General features: G+C 32.3%; 1 long non-coding RNA gene across 1 annotated transcript in view; it reads left to right on the top strand.

The window, feature by feature from the left end:
- The first annotated feature begins 571 nt into the window (after positions 1-571).
- Positions 572-18,180, top strand: part of LOC146996544 (uncharacterized) — a 45,341-nt gene continuing 27,732 nt past the window's right edge. Inside the window, exons 1-2 of the long non-coding RNA XR_015041916.1 lie at positions 572-637; positions 10,749-10,846. This is a non-coding gene — a long non-coding RNA (uncharacterized LOC146996544). The remainder of the gene's footprint in view (positions 638-10,748; positions 10,847-18,180) is intronic.

The following is an 18,180-nucleotide window of genomic DNA, read 5'->3' as shown; positions in this document are numbered from 1 at the left end:
AATATCCTAATGTCTCTACAATATAAAAGATCTTAATACGTTACTCAATCCACTCAACAGAGAAATGGGATTGATTCTAAGTTCTTTTATAAAAACCACTATGCTACCGATTTTCACTTCTACTTATGTTTTAAAAACAACTATATTCATGTCATTCAGTAAATATTAACTTATTTATAAATGCTTCTGAAAAATTTAAACCTCACAAGTTTTGATATTGGTACTCCATTCTATGAATTATAACCAAAATCAATCGAATCTAAAGCTTTTTTCCTGAATTTAAAAATATGTACTATATCTTATTCTCTCTGCTTTTGAGTTTTACATAACTTCAGAGACTTCGGACTACATGACTTTAGTAATTTCAGAGAATTTGAGCTATTTTATTCCTGTTTCTGTAACAGTAAAATAATTTAGTTCTGTTAGATTAAAAAAGATGTAATTTCCAAGTTCTATCTTAGAAATTACAATGCCTCTTTATATGTCTTAAAGTAAATAAATATATCCAAACTTTTAAGAAAAATTCTTCCATTGTTGAAAGAAATTGGATGTAATGAAGTTTCTTATATTCAAATAGGCATCATCACACAAGACATCAGATTTCGTTTTCCAAGCTTATGGTCGAAGCTTCTTTTAAGTAAGTAAAGTATGTCACAATAAAATGCCTAAAAAATAAACAAAACGGAAAATATACTTAAAAAAATGAAAAATATTTTTACAGATTTATAACAGGTAAGTGTTACTGCTTAGTAATAAAACATAATGCCTGGCCTATGTTCTCCCCGACTTCTACAGCACCACATTTTCTCGATGAAATTCGTAATCACTTTCTCACATATTTGCCGACTGACGTGCGATTAATGACACGTTCAGTTTTTCTCTTTAAGTTCCTTTATTTTTACTCTTTCAATTCGGATTCTTTGGGACTTGCAATAATAATACTGCCACGCACAATAGCAATGTTTTACTATGATATTTTACCATTCTTCCATAATATTTTACCATGGGGGCAATGTTTTACCATGATATTTTATCATGTTTTTTTTTTTTTTTTTTTTATGATCAGTAACGATCTTTTTCTGTATCGTGCAGAATATCGATGTTTTACAATTAAATTACCATAGTGTTGATCCGGACGGGGTGGATCAAGACCATGGCTTTTTAATTTCTGCTGTCGAACCTATGTGCTCAAATTTCATTTTTTTAAATAAAATATTTTTGAGCATACTGTGGGCATTAAAATTAATAAACATAAAATAATGTTGGGATACCCTATAATTTCAAACTAATGGTCAGAAAAAAAATCGGTGTATAAATAGTAGCTATGAGAGCTAACCATACAGGCTTAATCGTTATTTTATGAAATATTTTCAAAAATCTTTTTAAATGAACTACGCAACCATCACTAAGTTATACTGAAACAAACGAAAATTCCGTTTTTGCATAATTTACAAATGCTTAATCCATCTTTGATGATACGAGGAACTTCCATAGCCAATGTATGTACAACTTTAAAGTTGAATTTAATCTCTAACTTTTTAATTATCTTTCTCATTCCTTGCAATTCATACCGTAAAGAATTAAACGCGCTTTCTGTTATTACTAATATTTCGTAAACTATTTGTATATTAAACATTTAACTGAGTATGAATTGAAATTTTAAAATTTCAACGTTTTTCTGGCTTTATCCAGAATTTTCTTTTCAGCTCTCTTCTAGTGAGCTTTCTTTACACAGATTGGACTTAATGCTTTGAAATAAATACTTTTTTAGTCAAGCATTTAAATTATTTGGTCACTGTCAAACTTTCTTTGAGCAATAGAGGTTCAGTAGGATTTTCCGGTCTATGATCTTTCGGCCATTTTACTTCAATGACATTTCTCAAGGACGGCGGTCTACTTCTGGGTCGTTTTTCATGGACAACACTAAAATCCATGAGAGGCGGTCCCTAAAGCTTTAGTGACGAATGGATTTGACAGATTGCCCCTGGAACCTCTTCTCAGAAACCAATTCCCTGACAACACTGAAAAATAAAAAGAAAAAAAGCGGAGTTAGCTTTTATCCCTGGCCTAGCTGGGTGATTTTTCCACCATTTTAATAATATTTTTATCATGAAAGTTCGATCTTTTGAATTTTAACCGAAAATTTAAATATTTCCTCCATTTGTCGGTTGTTTGGTGAAAATCGATATCGTATCTTTCTTCCTTTCTTTTTGTGTTTCAGTTGCGCTGTGCGTTATAATCATTTGATCTACATTCGTGGTTAGTCGGATAAAAATTTTCCCTTTCTTCAAGATGCATTATATCTTCACAAGATGCATTATATCTGTAGTTTGATGGTATTGTGAAACTTTTAATTTTCTAACAACTCTAAACAACCTGACTGAATAGAGGTTTCACGAAATGCCAAAACTTGAATTCCTCTGAATTCATTAATAGTTTAAATATCCGAAAATAAAAGTGGCAAATGCAGCTTACTTTACACAATATACGTGGCATAATTCTTACCTTCACTTTGTTCGTTGTCATTCTCATATACGAAGATCAACCAGTGGTAAAGTATTGTTCATTGGATTTCCCTGTTATAATTACGACAAAGTGCAACAGGTTTGTAGAGCTCATAACCTTATTGTGACTTTATTCATTAACAATTTCTTTTCTCTAATTGTACCAAATTGCGTAAGGTTTAATGTGTATACTAAAAAGATATGACTGGTCAAGGCTGATTGTAATTTTCATAGTATTTGGTGTATTTATTCCTTATTTCCACTTCTTTACCAGATCTCCTTCTTTTCTGCATATTATAATAGTTATTTTACTGTTAACCTACTTTTTTATTTTTTCAGCCACACAAATTCTTATGTAATAGGAATTACTATGTTTATATTCTCGTCCTCTTTTTGATCTACATTCTATAATAAAATTTATTTTTAATTTTGCAATTTATAGCGCCTATTTTTTTTTTCAATTTCTTCATTTGGTGCAACATTTAATTTTAATTCTGCATGTGTAATGTTGTAAACTCCCATGTATATTCAAATCTTTTTAAGTCGCCGTTATACATTATTTATCTTTCTTTTTTATTTATTTATTGCTTTTAGAATTATAATTTCAAGGTTTGTTTTGAATGTAATTTTTGGTCACATATTATGCATCTAAATGATTTTTTTCTTATTTAGATTTGCAGATATTTTAACTCTGTGAGTAACAGCATTTTAATTGTAAACTTAGCTCAATTAGAACTGAAGATATGGGCAAATGCGCTCTTGGCAAGCCTTGCCAAAAATTATTGTCGCCAAATTGGCGATACTTTACGATTTCTCTCCAGGCTGGCGACTTTATGGAAGATGCAGCTAAACTCATTTTCAAACCGCTATGGCAGAATTTACCTGAAAGATCCAAAAAACCGCGCTGCATCATATCTGGGGCTGTGCTAGATTCTCGAGGAGGGCTCCGAGAGTTAAGATGAGTTAGTTGTTAATCTCTTTAGAAAGTAGCGGTTCAAAGAGAGCTAGCTGAATTACGTTTTAGAGTTTGCTCTGAATGTTTTATTGGGAATTTAAGAGATTTTTTGATAACACTCAATTTTTTACGTTTTCTTTGAACAATTTACAGCTATTTACCTTGCTGTGAACTATTATAATTTCTATAATAAATTGTCATTTTTTTCCAGCTGATAAGAGATGGTTATTCAAAACGTCAGTCATGATCTCGATGCCCTCAACAGTATAATGTAAACTTTCGTAGATTTCTTTTTTTATATTTTAACCATATGCATGATTAGCAGCATAAAATAATGATTATAAAAAAAAGAAAAATTCCATAATGATTTAAATGAGTTCAATTAGTTAAAATTCATAAAAACATTTAATACAGCATCTTCATAAAAAAACTTCTCCTACATATGAACCCCTGGTAACCTATCCACTCAACCGATAGAAATGATATTTCAAATACTCTTATTTGAAGCTATATGTTCGAGGCTGATGATTTAAAAGCAATAGAACTTATAATTAAAATAAAAACATTCTGAAATTTTCGAACTGCAGCATCCACCTATTCTCCTGCGCAAATTCTTCAGCGAATTGAGAAACAGTAAATGGCGTTGGAGCAAAATACGTATGACGAGAATTGCCGGCGTAAAAGATTTGTAAAGAATAATTTTGTAAAAAATGTCCAATAAACTGCACAATTAAATCCAATAACAACACAAAAGAAAAGAGGGAAAACACTTTGATTGAAATTACAAGTTTTCAAAGTGTTCACGTTCATAGACCATAGCACACTGCATGCTGGAGATTGTTTAGAACAGCAGTTCTCAACCTTTTGACTAACGCGAACCATCTAAACCATCGATTCTCAACCTTTTGACTAACGCGTACCATCTAAGCAAAAATTTAATTTACCATAACACACTGCATGCGGGAGATTGTTTAGAACAGCGGTTCTCAACCTTTTGACTAACGCGAACCATCTAAATCAGCGGTTCTCAACCTTTTGGCTAACGCGTACCATCTAAACAAAAATTGAATTTACCATAACACACTGCATGCGGACGATTGTTTAGAACAGCGGTTCTCAACCTTTTGGCTAACACGTACCATCTAAACAAAAATTGAAAACCTTTAGTACCACCACTACAAAGTACTACTACCACCACCACTCTTGAATAAAGCTCAGATGGCATAAATTTACGAGTGTTAGAGAAAAAACTCAATCAGGATGTTGGGATTTTAATTTTTGAGTTTAATAGTTAAAAATACTTTGCTTTTTTGGGTACCACCTATTTTTCTCTTGCGTACCACCGGTTGAGAACCCCTGATCTACCATTTTAATTATCAAAATTTAAGTTATAATACTTTAAGTCAAAAATTTATTGTGAAATTTTAGCCTGTTTAAGAAAGATCAATTTCTTTATGTCTGGTCGTGTTTCACTTAGTTTTAACTGTAAATTAGGATCCACTTCTGCATTTTTTTTTCAAATATAACATGGAAGAAAATCATTATTCACAGAAATAGGTTGAGCAAAAAGGTAATAAGATTTAATAAATTTATCTGAAATGTGTTTATGTTCAGCCAAAAGTTAACAAGTGTGTTATAGTATTTAAAATCTTCAGTTAGAGTTCAATCACCGGAAATTTCTATCAATTGTTCTTTTTTTCACGAGAATTTTAATTTTAATAGATCTTCTTTGCTTACCACTATTGGTACGCAAAGAAGTGTGGTATGTGTACTACCGGTTCAGAATCGCTGGTGTAGAGCAGGGATGAATGTAACATCACAGGAGGAATCTGTATAACTTCATGTTTTATAGCATTTTCTAGTTCTGACAAATATCATGGATTCGATGTGTACACCTTAGATTTCAAATAACCTCATAACTAGAAATTTATCAGAGTGAGATCGGAAGATCATGGTGGCCACTCTATCTTGAAACGCTAGATACGTTGAAAAATTTTAATTCCAATGAAACCTTCCCCCTCTCCTTTCTTGTGTTGTGATTAGATCTTTACAAAGCTTTCCTTTGTAAATGTTTTATGCCGTAGGTTTCGTCATATATCAATAGATTATGTTGTAGATTTCATCAATATGGTTTCATCAATATTTATGGTTTTTCAATGCGCTGATCAGTTTGCGCAGGAAACATTGGGTATTACCACTCTAAAATATCGAAGATATTTATTTAACTGTAATCGTAACCATGAGAGCTTTATTGTTTTAAATCATCCCAATCTCGAGCTCATACATCACAAATAATAATATATAAAATTTCATTTCAGTTGGTTGAGCGGACAGATCTACAGGAGTTCATACATCAAGGAAGTTCTTTTAGCATCATCATGTACCTATAATTAGACATATTGTGATTTAAATGCGTTTTTACGTATTTATTTAAATCAATCGGATTTAAGAGTAGAAAATGTATTCTTAAGAACTTATTGAATGATATTCTTAAGAACTCTTTTATTTCTCTTAAATCACTCAGTTTGTTAATCTAATGTTACAGACAGATAAAATTCGAAAGCTAAATATCTTATGCTTTTCCGAAAGGCACCACATTGGCACGTGTAACATTAAAGTATTTTATTTCAGGCAATGGCAGCACATTTCTTTTTAAATAGCCTTGGTTAAAATTAAAAGACTATAACGTTACATGTTACCGAATGGCAACAGTTTCACACGTTGGTGATAAAAGTGTTTTATTTCAAGCAGTGTTGTCACTGTTTGCTATTAAATGGTTAAGTTTATTCATAAAAAATTCATTAAATTTTTACGTAATAAGAAATAAACAAAAAATATTAAATTCAAAATTCTGGCTTCAAAGAGCGCATGAAACATTACATGTGTTCAAAATCTGGGAGTTCTAGGTGCCGCAGGTTTTACATAATATGAAGAAAATACAAATTTACTTACATAGATACAGATCTTCATCATTTAATGACATAGAGATTGGTTAACTTAAATCTGTAATATATTATTAAGTCTACACAATTTTTTTCATTCAAAGTGTTGAAATAAATGAGCTTAGTATTTGATTATATAAAGTGATTTCTTTTAAATTGAGCAATATTTAAGGGATAGAATAATCTTTGCATATTTAATTTGCGTGCTATACTCCTGCACTATGTAAGGACTAGGCTGGGCAAAAACATTCTAATCGACTGCAAATTGATTTCCTGAGATTTTATTATTTTCTCACTTTAGTGACTTCTTTCTTTTACTCTTTACTGAATTATTTCGAAGCTGGAAGCTGCAGTTGCAATAACACGGACGGAAATGTTGGATAAAAAACATTTTCCATTATCATTTTTTCTAGTCAGAATATCTCTTTTCATTGAGAGAATAATAACATTCATTCCATCTCACTTTAGTTGCAGAACTGTTATTGAAGCTTTGAAGAAAGAAAATAAAATGCTCTAGACTATATGAAAGTTAATTCAATCTTGTCAATGTAAAAAAAAAAAAAAAAATACTTTTTACTCAATAATCGTTTCTGTCACGTGTGTCGTATAAGAAACTATTTTCATCCAATAGAATGGCAAAAAATATTTCATGAGTAATATAGTTTTTTCGTGTATATTTCAGCTATTGAAGAGAATTTGGTTTATGATCACAGCGATTCTGTTTGTAGAGATTTTATTAATACCGAAAAAGATAGTAATTTAGTAAAATAACGTTAAACTCAAGAAATGATCCTATATTAGATCAATTTACATTACAAAATATTTTCTTCCTTCTTATTGTGTGCCTTTGTGGTGTAACTGGAAATACGTCCGAATAGCAACCGGAAAAATCTAGAGTTCGAATCCTGGTAAGAACTTTGCACATTTTTCATATATCCTGCTTCGAGGAAGCTAATGACTCTATAGTGGCATTCAAACCGAAAGGTGGCCGACGATAATTGGCGATTGAGTTCCCTTCTTCCCAGTCTTTCGTTAAGTGGTAGAAGTTGAATACTTGTACAATGGCACATCCTCTTACATTTCCCTATATACCTGGAGAGCAGGAGTGAAAAAAAGTGTACAGTGACTGAAAATTGTATGGAACACTTTGATAAAGTTAAATCGGCAAGTAAAATTGATGAAATGTTTAAAAAGATGTTTTGCTGCAATTTTTTCCTTCCAGATGCCTGAAAGGAGATAAGATGAAATAGTGTTGATATTATAGAATTGCTCACCAGAAAATTGGATCTTCTGTAGAACTTAAAATTAGTTTTAATCTTAAATTTCTTACTTGCAAAGTTGGGTAACGGTTAAACGGTAGAATTTAACATCTCAACACTGTCGTTTAAGATCTTCATTGCTATCATCTGAACTCCGGTGGGGAACATTTTAAGGTTATTTTTATTTTAATTAACCAGTTTTTATGATTTAGACTATTACTCTAACTTCTTTTTTCCATTCCCTCACCAAAAATGTAAATAAATTAGAGAGTACCAGTAAGAAGGAAGAAAATATCTTGTCATTAATTAAAGAGTATAAGTCAGGGTATCGGAATGTAAAACAGAGCGTGTTTCTGCCTCTCTAGGCCACGTTACAAGGTTTGGCCAGTTTTGTAATTCTTCGGATTTGTGTTTTTGCCACCGATGTTTCATTATGTCAGTGCGTAATTCTGAGCCAAATTGGAATTTAAAATTAATTTTATAGTCTTTAACTACTAGGCTTAGCTGTTATTTTAAGTTACACTGCTAGATGTAGTGGTGGTCTCTTGCTATATCATTATACTGAAATTGAACGCTGAAGTTTACATGGTACGGAGGTAATTAAATACTAAAGTACAGGAAAGCAAAGAACGAAAAATACAAGTACAAATCTTAGGAGGAAATCCAACAAACAACTCTGCAAACAGAAGAATTTGGCGAACTTCTCAGCTAACAGAACGGTTTATTTCAATTGTAGTGTGTAAAGACAAGACTAATCAACTGTTTCTTCCTTTTAGCGTTTTAATCAATATTTTTTTCTTTTTCGTTTTAGCTAATCATGTAAGGCACTCGTATGATATAGTCTTTATATAACCATGTAAATACTGTAGAGACATTAGGTTATTTGGAAGCAATAGTTGTGAAAAATGAACAATGCCCTCGCCGGGACTCGAACCTTGAGCCTCTCGAATACGCGCCGAGTGTGCTAACTGCTACACCGCGAATTCATGCTGAAAGGAGGGTAAATACCTTATAATATTATCTAATAATTCCTTCATGTGAATAAGTCAAGAAAGAATAAAATGTTTCGAAATTCTTAAATGTTACTATTTTTTTTTAATAAGTATTCATGAAAATTGTAATTATTAGGGAAGAATTTTCCCACTTTTTTTTCTTTTAACACTAATTTCAATTCCTTATATTCCACAAAGTATACCACAACAAAATAAATGAACAAATGTACAGCAGCACTCCGTAGAGGAAAAATTATAAGAAAAATTAAATATATAATTTTTTTTTTAACTGTAAAAGAAAAAATAGATTAAAAAAATCAGAAATTTTTTCAGACATTTTTATCATGCCCGAAGGGGTAATTTTTTCCCGTTTTGTGTGTTACCTTTATTTATTAAACATCATAGTCTTCGCGCTCAAAGCATAAAATTCTATTCAACAGAAATATCACAAAATAATTTTAAAATGAGCATATCTTTAGAATTTCCGATACAAAGTCTCGCGCGCTGGAGATAATGTTTTTTTTTTCGTACAGTCTTGCCATTGCTAGCTTTGAAATCGTTCAGTTTGTTAATTAAAAATTCGTTAAAGTTTTACAAAATATGAAATAGATAATAAAACAAATTCCAAATGTGGGTTTCCGGATGCCCGTATTCAAATGTAGGACTACATAATTCAAAATTTGATGTCTCTAGGTACCGTTGTTTTTTCATAGTGCGAGAAACATACATACATTCATGCAGACGTTTCATTATTTAATTTCTTTAAATATAATGCAGGGCTCTAATATTTAGTGTCAAAAATTTGAAAAGTGAAATACCTTTCATAGTGAATTAACGCAAAATGCCGAAACGAAATCAATAGCCTTTCTTGGCAAACTGCCCCTTTGGGCTAATAAAATAAAATAAAATAATAAAATAAAGTTAAATCAATAATCTAAATTGAGAATTTAATCCCGAAAAACAGAGATTGTCTGTTTAGTCCGGAAAGGTTCAGAAAACATTGATGACCAAGATGGCAACTGGTTTTTAATGTACGAAATTTATAAGGTGACTTTGCAACATTTGCTTTCCCATCCATTCGCCTACGATGAAGAGGAATGAGTTTGCTTGCTCAATAAAGGCGATAACTCCGTTAAAGTTCCACTGATCTCGCTTTACCATTTTACTACGCGCTGTGTACCGGAAGAAATATGGATATATTTGCGGATGATTTACTACGCTTTTGTCTTGACAAGGTTGAAATCAAGGAACTTATTATCTCGGATATTAAGGACGAAACTGATCACGCTAACTTGTGCAGGTATATGCGTATACCCAGGTGAGCCCATAAAGTAACCGAACAAATTCTTGTAAATAAGATAAAAATGATTAACCTTTAAATAAATTTACCTCCTTCAAAGTAATCACCAGAGGATTTTCCCAATATTTTTGCAGGTCATCGAAGCACTCTTTATATGCGTTACTACTAACCGTCCGCAAAGTGAGTAACATTTGATTTAATATCCGAAATGTGTTCAAATTTCTGTTTCATAGTATCTTGAACTACGGAAAAAGGAAAACAAATCAGCTGGCTGTTTCAATGGGTGAGTTATCACAGCAGCTGAATGATTAGAAAAATACTGTTTTACGTATAATGCTGTATGGTGCCTAGCATTATCGTGTAAAAAAAGCCATTGCCCAGAATCAAAAAGTTCCTTACTAACTCGCCTTACACACTGGTTCTTAATCTACACTGGTTCTTAATTACACACTGGAACATTACACTGGCTCCTTATCTAAAAACCAATTCCTTGTAAAAATACTGATTAATTGATTAATTTTCAGGGAGAAATTCATGGTGAATAAGTCCTTTGTAATAGAAAAAGCAATCAGCACTATCTTAGTCTTTGACTTCAACATCTGGCTTTTTCTGTACCCTGCTATCTCAGTAAATGAAAATGGCTCTAGCGTTTTGATATGCAAATGAAGAAATAAATAGTTTAAACTGGCTTTACGAAAGATCAGATGTCACTCTTTCTAAATATACATTTGTTTCTTCACTTTTTTATTTTATCATGTAGCCTTCTAATTTGTACTTCGTGTACGCTATCCTCCAGATTTGCCGTTTACCAATCAGACGCTGAACTTCATTACCACCAAACAGATTTTCCACTCAGACTCAAGACCTTGAATGGAGTGCTCATCATACTAAAAAGTAAGCGATACTCTTTTATTGCTGCCTTTACTAATACTCATCCTAATGCAACTAATGAAAATATATATGTTAATGATGTTAATAATGTGAATCATCGTGCTATATAAGCTAATGGTGTTGCTAAGAATGTACATGAAACTAAATTATCCTCTTACAACATTGTTCAGATGCAAATAATAATATTAATATAGCTACTATGCAACACTGCTATACTAAACCTAAACAATAAAACCATGATTGATTAAAAGTCTGACGACTTCAAATCACCAAGAGAGCAGATAAGGCTTGTCAGACTGGTCAAACGTAATATTGAATTTCCTGTAAAAGATTTTTGTCAAAAATTATTATATTCATTTAGAAACCCAGGCAAACCGAGATTTACCGGTAGAAAATACCACCAAGAATTAGACCCTTTATGGTCAAGTCTGGTATTAAATTTAGCGAACTTGTAAAAATTTTAAACCCTTAGACCAAAGGTGAATTTGTCCCAATAAACGGGGAATTTCTGAAAATCTTCCCCAAAGATGAGGCGGCACACCGCTGCAATTCTGAATGTGTATCAAATTAAAATGCAGAATATTAAGTTGCACATGCTAAAATTAAAAATCCCATAAGAATTGTCAAAAGAGGGCTAACTATAGTTTATCCCATTCATGATAACGAAGATAAAATTGACTGGAAAAGGTTTTAAGGTCAAAACTGCCTCACAAATACTTAAGCCGAACAAGGCCGAACGAATAGATAACATCAAATGCTGTAACTGACAAGGCTCTCACATGGCTAATTATAGAGAATATCCCAAATTTTCTCATAATCATTTAGTTAGAATCCTCCAAAAAGCGTCATAACATCTATCCCCGTAAAATTTCCAATTTACCCAGGAAAAAATATAGCAAATGAAGCTTCTATTTTAAGACCAAACCTTGATGATGCCGAGAACAATCACTCAGCCCAAGGGATTAAACACAGATCTTAATCAGTCAAATACTAAACCAACCAAGGCAAATAATAGGTTATAATAAAAAAAATTTAAATGCCAAGAAAATTGCTTCAGTTTATGAAATCGTGAAAATTATAAAAGATTTAAACAACTTACGTTAATTGCATGAATTCATCAGATACAATTTAGAAAGTTGCAGGAAGTATGTATGAAATATCAAAGTGCAGGAAATTATATTGACAAACTGTTTGCTCTTCTTTCAACATCTGGAGAATTTTCAGTTCATGAACTATTATAAATACTGGCAAATACTCTGTAAGTAATATAAATTCTTAATGGACATGTAATTTAAGTGTAGCAGTATTAATTTCTATTTTTTGCCTTCTACGAATGTGAATTATTCAATTATGCAACTGTGCTCACTTTCCTTAGGAACTCTTTGTGACTATTCTTCTGATCATCTCCCGATTTCATTCCCCGATTCCCTGACGTCGAACATTCTTTAACAGACATAATCCAAAATGATAAATCTTATTCGATAGGAAAAGTGCCTCGACTATAGGCACATTAGTATCGCACCGTTCCATTCCGATATAAAATGCTTTTAACTTCTACGTGCCAGTCATTTGACGAAGCGTAAGAATTTAATTTTTCTTTTAGATTGAATTTGCCTGCTACTGATTAACAAATTAAGCGATTTAAACACAATAGATGCATCTCTTTATTTAATTATCAGCTGGACTTGTGAAATAATATTAAAAGGATTTAATAGAAGCATTATATATATCTTTTTATAGTAATTATTTGAGGTGAATGTCCATGTCATCGACTAGTTATTTGAAAAGTGAAACTGATACCAAAAGTGATTCAATATAAAACTGAAGTTCAAGAATACTAGCCCATCTAGGAAAACGAAAATATATTGCAACACTTAACACTGTATCAAAAATTCTAAAGATATGCTACTGTTAAAAATTTTGAAATTGGCGCGAGGTTAAAATCTAAATGTTTTCAGAATATTTTTAGCATTTAATTCACTTTGTCTCATAAAAAGAATTCGTTTCTAAAAATACTATTTTATTTGCAGCCCACTACATTTTTTACTTATGTTTCTTTCTTTACTTAATCTAATGAAGATTAGATTAGTATAATAATGATATTTGTAACAAGTAGGATACCTATTATTAAGTATAACTAGAAAACCCGCTTTGCCCACATCGAGTGAAACGAAAGCATATAAACTGCTCAAATGAACAGAACTTGTTAAGAAGGATTTTCGTATTTTACATGTGTGTGATAGATGTTTGTTAAATCTAAGCATGCGGGAGTTCTTATATTACTATAGCTTACAAACATATTTCCATGTTATATTATATATTAATATCAAGAAAATGCATTGTCCTGACAAAATCCGGCAAACTGACATTGACAAACCGATCATTTCTATCACAGCCTCCGCCTTTTTCGATCAAATCTCGTGTACGCAAAAGACAGGTGATTTCCATATAAATGCGGTCCATTTAAATCACGTGAAAACATGTTTTCGATGTAGCCCAGCTTTATGTTTTCTTTATACACTACACGAGCCCCATATCCTAGTTATTATTTCAATTTTTCTAAGTATTGCCCATACCCAATTTCCAATACCACATTGTACATAGTTCTTGAAATGTATATAGCAATAATCTTTTCGTCAAATATCTACTACAGTTAGGTCAAATAGTTATTGAACAAACACTATTGAATTAGTATATGTTTTAGTTGCAGGCTGTAATCAAACCCCGATATAACGAACTCCGGATGAAAAGAACCAACTTTTTTTAGGGCAGTCGAGATTCTAACAGACTTAATGTTATTTTATCGGTTAAAGCGAACTTTCAGTTGAGTAAAAATTGGATATAATAAACATTTTATAACTTGGACTGAAAATTTTGTATTTTTCAAACTTTTTTTAGAATTTCTGAGGCTTTTAGCAGAAAAATAACGAACTTTTAAATTCATCTCGCATACGATATGAACGAATAACAAAGAACCCCTTTAGGTTTCTGTTTTTTATCATCATTCCTTTCTCTGAGTTCTAAATGAAAGGCTGCTGTAGCACTCGTTATTGGAAAAAAAAAACAATAAACATACCTTAGGAGATAATACTGTTGTCACGCACCGAACGAAAGAACCATTGATCGATCGAGACAGTAGTTTGAAACAGTTCTTTCATTCTATTCGATTTCTTTCGTTGAGCCGTTATGTAGTACTTTGTTCAAGACAGATGTTTATTCATAATTGTAAATGTGTAATTTAAATGGTAAACTGTAACTGGAGGAACGCGACCGATCCTTAGCTTTTATCTTAAGCATAGCCTAAGCATGGGCTAAGCATCCTGAGTATGAATAAGACCGTTGAATACCAGTAGTTTGATCTTGAAAACGTCCTAGCTGCATAGTTAGTTTGCGTTTTTGCGCATGTGTAACATAAATACGAGTTAGTTTCCCATTGAAAATCCTGCACGAAAGCATCTCTACTCTTTTTAGCTAACCCACATATGCTTTGTAGTATTCAAATAACTTAACATTTATGCTAAATATTTTAATGTGAAATTATTAACGTATTGTAAAACTGAAATGGGAAAAAAATTAATATTTGAAGGTATTAATAATAATTGTAATTAACTCTCAGTTTTTTTCTAATTAAATTCGCTATTAACATTTTTAGGATATGGGACAATGCTAATCACTCTTTCTTTCTATGTAATCAGTTTCTACGTGTAATTCAGTTCTACTGTGATATGATTCCTCTTTTTCTTACAAGAGCGCATATGGCGAATCAAATTTTGGTCTCTTGAAGTTCGTTTTATCGACGTACGATTTAGTTAAGCACATACATTTATGATATTATTTTCGTTCTAATGATTTCTGTTCATGAGGCATGGTAAGCGATAAAGTATCGTGCTTTGATGCCAATATACGGCAACCTTAAGACGTTTTTGTGGAGGTGCAGATAAAACACAGACCGGTTGTCGAGGAGTAGTACGCATATTTAAAGTCTCGAAATCAAAATCAATTTTTTATCATGCATGACTGAAGCTCTTGATGAATGCAGTCAGTTTGAAGTGCAATGGACAAAGATCGGTACCCTTTTATAATGGTGACTTCTGGACATACTTTCGTTTCTGACAACTAGTCATCTCTCAAGATTTCCAAAGCAGAAATTATGATTTCCGTCGACTTTCATCCTCCGAATCAAAGATGAATACTAACTATAGATCATTTCAAAAACTCTTTTTATATATTTATATTTCATTTTCTTTAGTTGCATTTTTACTTTTATTTTGGTTTAAACTTGCACAATGTCTTATGAACATGCCGTCCAAATTCCGGCATATAATCGATCAGACCCAGCCTTATGGTTTATTATGCGTGAAAGTTCATTTATTCTTGCCATCCTCAAACCTATCGCAAAATCAGTTACCAAATATAATTTTATAGTTTCTCATCTTCTCTCTAGATAGTGTGTCATTAGTTCTAGATTTACTTATGAAACCAAACTCTGAGGGATCTGTCTATCTTTGCTATCATAAATCTCAGTAAGAAACCTGGCAATTTCTCACACAAGCGTGAATAAAAACAGCACAGAAGAAAGATAAAATAAACCATTTATTATCCATCAAACTCTTAACACAAATGCACGAACATCCGGCTTACGATAACACTGACGACTAGCGGTGGAGCTTAGCAATAAATTCACATTTCACAATAAATTAAAAGATAGTAAAGAGTAGTGCTGTACTAACAATTTAATTAAGGGTAACTAGGCTTACTTAACAATCTACCCGGCGATATTATTATTAAATGGTCCAACGTTATCATTATGACTAATATTCACTTGCGTTTAGTATCCTCTGACAATCCATAATGGCTAAACACACGCTTCAAGAATGTCTGGGTTTTGTATAAGCTTTTTTTTATCAAAATAACATTCTTTTATGAATAATCAGCATGCACTTCTTGAAACGAATGGTCCACATAGTGGCCTTTGCAAATCATGAAATTCTTGCATTAGCAAAAGGTTACTGTATGGTGTGGTTTATGGTATAATGACATCATTGGATCACTTTTTTTACCAACTCAAGCAGGAGATGATGTTACAGTGATTGGTGAGCGATATCAATTAGTAATAAGAACTATTTTTAGGCCAAGTTTGGAAGATATGTGGCTCCAGAACGAAAATAGCATATATTACAATACTAACGTCATTATCAACCTATTGCAAAAAGCGTTTGGTAAAGTGACAATTTCAAGAAATGAAACTGTTAGTTGTTCTAGAAATAGTGATTTAACTCCCAAAGATTACTTTCTGTGAATATTTCAAACCAATGACTGACGCGAACAAACCACGAATCCTTGAAGCATTAAGAATAACCATCGAACGCTACATTCGTGACATTAGGCCCGAGTTATTGCCATATAGTCATCGAAAATTGGGTTCATTGATTTCACTCATGTTCACTAAAGTCGCTGCTTAAATGATGTTTTATTCAAAAATAATGTCATAAATTGTGTTTCAAATTAATATAAAAATTTGGTTATATTTGAATTATTTTTGTTTCATTTAAATGTTATTGGAAAAGCCTTTACATATTTAAATGCAATTAGCTGCTTTTTCCTTGCTTTGCAATTGCATTACGCGATCAACTCCCGATTAATCAGCATAATACCAGAGACGACGTATACACGTACCCCAAAATCGCGGCTGATCCGAGGGCAGTTAAAAAACTTCAGGAAAGGTTAATAACCCATTCAATAATTAATGTAACAACTTTCAAGCAGTTTTAACGGAAGAGTAAATTTAATGGCATAATTGAAATTAGTATTCCAAGCACAAAAGACTGAACACAATGAAAGAACTGTGGGACACTGTGAAAGACTGTGGGACACAACGAAAGAACAAATATCATCAGAAATGAAGAAACGAAATTATAAATAACATTAAAGAACAATATTCAGAAAAGATTTTGAGCAATGCCATTGAGTTCAATCCTGCGTAAAGAAGCCGGTCATTGCTTTGCTATTTATATCGAAACGTTTGTAGTAATACGTTTCAGGTTTAAATACATATAATATTTATTAAATATAATTATTTATTATTAATTAAATTATATTTAATTAAATTATTTGTGTTACATTGATTAATATAGGTAATACATTATTCAATATAGTGCAAAACACATGAAGTAAATTTACTCAGTATTTTTTCCATTAGCATTGTTTAACCCCCATTGCAATTATTGGTTTCTTTGTTTCAAACTGTTGGCATTCTGGTTTGTTTTCTTCATTCTTACTATCTCCATTTCGATGTTAGACTAAACCTCTTTATCATAGTTTCAAAATAAATAACAAATAAATTTTTATATGTTATTAGCTGGTGATAGGAAAATCGAAAATTCCAAACTTGGCAGAATATCCAATGAAACGTCACTACCATAAGCCCCCACTAATGAGACTAGAACCCACAAAAGGTGGAGAGTTGCTCTAAAAGCAAAATTTCCACCGACGTTTCTTGTCCCCTTGATGCTCCTAACAACCGCTAATTGGGTCTCTTAGGAGCTGGGGGCACTTCCACAGTCTGAGAAGCTCTGATAAACTCTCGAAGAAGGAACACTGTACTTCTTTCTAACAAATCAAGGCGGGGAATTAACAGCATTTGGGAAACTTTTCACGGAGTGCGGATGATTTAAGTTAAGAAGATAAGATTGAAGCGAAACTTTATATTAGAGGTGCGGAATTTATCTGAGGGATAGAGAAAATTTGCCTTTTATTGTTAGCTATAATTTTGTGAATAGCACACTGGAATAACAAAATTCTACATTATCTATAAATTGCTTTGCTGAAAGCTGTTAAATCTTTTATCTACTGCCGAGTAAATTTTTCAGAATTAGCCGTTAGGAGTTTGCAAAACATACAGAATACTATAAAATCATTTTTTCCAGTTTTCATCAAGACCTAGGCCAACCGTTGTCCTTCCAGGTGCAATCACTGTTCTTCCTAAATTATACTCTCCTGTGTATTCAAAGATTTGCTGCCCCTAAATTTTGCCGACCGGTGCGACAGCGTTGGCTGTTTTTGGCCCAGACACGATAGTGGTTACTTATCTTAACTGCCTCACCGGAGAGCCCGGGTTCGAATCGCAGAAAAGATATGTATGTTTGTAAGCGTATAGTATCTGTGTGATAAGGAGCGCTCAAAATATACGCGAGCCGAAATTCTCTTGAGAGGCAGATGAGAGGGAAATAGGTGTGGGAGATACTTGGATCTCTCCCCGGAGTATTTCCCCTTTGCAATTGTAAATTGGGGCAGATGCTTAACAGTAAGCAAGATCCGGTGATACTTAATATGCCTAC

This window comes from Stegodyphus dumicola, chromosome 7 (genome assembly GCF_044657685.1).
Source record: "Stegodyphus dumicola isolate Sdum_Otavi_A_Nest chromosome 7, ASM4465768v1".
Lineage (NCBI taxonomy): Eukaryota > Metazoa > Arthropoda > Arachnida > Araneae > Eresidae > Stegodyphus > Stegodyphus dumicola.
Note: the sequence above shows the minus strand (reverse complement) of the source record. Positions and strands in the feature narration are given on the sequence as shown.